At 41.2% G+C, this 3,012-nt stretch overlaps 1 pseudogene; it reads left to right on the top strand.

Moving 5' to 3' along the window:
* Positions 1-2,217: 2,217 nt before the first annotated feature.
* LOC109363777 lies at positions 2,218-3,002 on the top strand (annotated as a pseudogene).
* Positions 3,003-3,012: the final 10 nt, after the last annotated feature.

Below are 3,012 nucleotides of genomic sequence, written 5' to 3'. Positions count from 1 at the left end.
TCTGCAGTGCTCCCTTTGTCATAGAGATTCACACTGTCTGTTCTCTCAGTTTACTCATTAGAGTACAAGTCATTCTTCACAGTTCAAAGAACCACCACATCACACAATGGCTGAGGTTGAAAGAGAGCTCGGGCAGTCATCTGGACCAAGCTCCCATGTTCAAGCCAGGATACCTACAGTTACTTGCCCAGGACTTTGTCCAAATGGCTTTTGAATAATTCCAAGCAGGGAGATTCCACAATCTCTTTGAGCAACCTAGTGTCAGTTCTCAGTCACCTGCAGATTACGGATGTTCAGATGGGACATCCTGTGCTTCAGTTTGTGCCTATTACCTCTTGCCTAGACATAACTGAAACAAAAACGTGTCTCTTGCCTTTTTACACAGATACTGACAACAAGATCTTAAGCCTTTTCTTACTTAGATTGAAGAGTCTTGGTTCTCTGTCTTTTCTCATAGGAAAGGTGTCTCAGTACTTTAATAATCTTTGTGACACTTTTTGGACTGTCTCCAGTGTGTCTGTGTCTCTCTTGTCCTGAAAAGCCCTGAAAAATAGTAGTGGCCTCACAAGAGCAAAGAGGGAGGGTATTACCTCCTTTGACCTGCTGACAATCTTTTGCCTAATACCCTGGATACTATTTATCTTCTTTGCTGCAAGGGCACATTGCTAGCTTATGTTCAACTTACTGTCCACCAAGACTCTAAGCTTACTTCCTACCTGTTACCTTTCCACCTCGGTAGTCCCTGTGTAAGGCTATTTCTGATCAAGCACAGATCTTTGCACTTCCTGTTGCTGAACTTCATCAGCCCATTTTTATTCAGATTGTTGTTGTTCCCCTGCATAGCAACATGACTCTCTGGCATTTCAGTAACTCCTCCCATTTCTTTATCATCTACAAATTTGTGTAGGATGAACTCTACCCCATCATCCAGACCGATATTAAACTGGACTGGAGCCAGCATTGACCTTTGGAATACAAAGCTAGTTTCTAGCCTCAAGCTAGACCTTCTGCCACTAACCAGTAAGTGGTTATGCTCTGCAGTAAAAGCTAGGGGAGAAAGAAGGCAGGGCTAGGGATGGGTTATTCAGAGTAATGGCATTTATCTTTCCAAGAAACTGTTACAAATAAGCTCTACTGTCCTGGAAATGGTTGAAAATCTGCCTGCTGATGAGAAGCAAAGAACGAATTCCTTGTTTTGCTTTCTTCCATTTGCAGCTTGTGCTTTCCCTATTAAACTGTCTTTATCTGAACCCATATTTTTTCTACATTTTTACTCTTCAAGTTCTCTTCCTTATCCTACTCAGAGAAAGCAAGCAAACTTCTTGTGGTACTTAACTGTCTACTATGATTAAATCACAAAAAGAGGGAATTTCTTGTGCTTCAGTGTGTGCCCTCTGCCTCTTGTCCTGGCACTTGACACCACTGAAAAGAGCTTGATTCCATCTTGTTTGCAACTCCCATCAGGTATTTATACACATTGATAAGATCCCCCTTGGAGACTTATGCATGCTAAACAGTCTCAGCTGTTCCAGCGTTTCCCCATATGAGAGTTTCTCCATCATCTTCATGGCATTTTGCTGGATTCATTCCAGCGTGTTCATGACTCTTTTGTCTTGGAGAGAACTAGAACTAGACATAACACTTCAGATGCATCCTCACCAATGCTGAGTAGAGAAGAATTGCCTCTTTTGACTTGCTGATAATTCCTTATCTAATGCAGTCCAGGATACCATTAACTTTCTTTGTCAACAAGGCACACTGACTTGTGTTCAAGCTGGTGTCCACCAGGATCCCAGAATCCTCTTCTGCCAAAGCGCTTTCCATCTGGGTGGCCTCCAACTTGAATTGGTACCTAGGGCTGTCCCTAGCAGGGGAAGGAAATCTTCAACATAGAAGACTATCAAATAGGTCAAGCAACGTCAGAATTCATGCCAGACTACCTTACATGTAAATGCTAAGAGAATAAATCACTCAAAGAGATAAATTTACTTCACATTTTTGCAGGGAAAAAAACAACAACTCAAGTTGAGGTGGCAATACTCTTTGACCTTCTCCCAGTACCAGTAAGAAAAGTTCTGTGTCATTATTTTAGATCAGCCATGAGAGTGAAATAAATAAATACACATAAACACATAGTGACAGCCAGTTCATTTGGTTGACACCTTCTCTGAAAGGGTATGGGGACAAGATGCTGTCACTGTTGGCATGTTGGCTGAGATGGCCTTGGATGCAGCTATAGCCTTCTGGCCGTGGTCTGAGTCATTGCACTTAGTGTGCTTTCTAAAGAGTATGGGGAATATTTTTCAACTAGGATGAAACATTATCTCTCCTCCAACCAGAAAATAGCATAAAGGTGAAGATAGATATATAGACTTGGTTAGAGGATGTCAAGAATACCCTAGAGCACTGTATTTTGCTGCAATTACAGCTCACAAAGTGGATACAAATTTAGCCTATGTATGTTGTATCAAAGATGCAGCAACCATATTCAGATCATATTGTTCAGAGCTGATTATTCATCCAGTTCTTTACAGTGCCACCCATGTCCATAAAGTGTATAAGTGGTTACCATGACCACACTCAACTGTCATAGGACCTATCTTAGGCAGAGATAAAATTCTTCCTAAGAATGACAAGGATTGACTGTGGCTTATTTCCCTGCAGCTTTCTCTTATTCAAGGCTACCAGTCTGCTATTCTTATCCCAAACTATATGGAGTTTAGTAGACTATATGAGACCATACTTAAAGACCCTATATACAGTAGTGATTGTCATAGATGTGTTTTAAGACTCAGCCAAGCCATAGAGAATTTGACAGCTATTCAAAAGAGAGAATGAAATCTTATTTCAGATGGAAAGAAAGTACTTGTATGCAGTCACTGTGGAAGTAACCAGAGATATGGGGGCCTCTCTTCCTCTTGAAGTCCTAGTGCACTGGGAATTTCTGAATGGAGTAGAAAGAAAAAAATGGTCAAAATCCCTTTGTAGAGGCTGCATTTTGAACATGATCTC

Source organism: Meleagris gallopavo, chromosome Z, assembly GCF_000146605.3.
Source record: "Meleagris gallopavo isolate NT-WF06-2002-E0010 breed Aviagen turkey brand Nicholas breeding stock chromosome Z, Turkey_5.1, whole genome shotgun sequence".
Lineage (NCBI taxonomy): Eukaryota > Metazoa > Chordata > Aves > Galliformes > Phasianidae > Meleagris > Meleagris gallopavo.
This window is presented reverse-complemented; position numbering and strand designations above follow the sequence as displayed.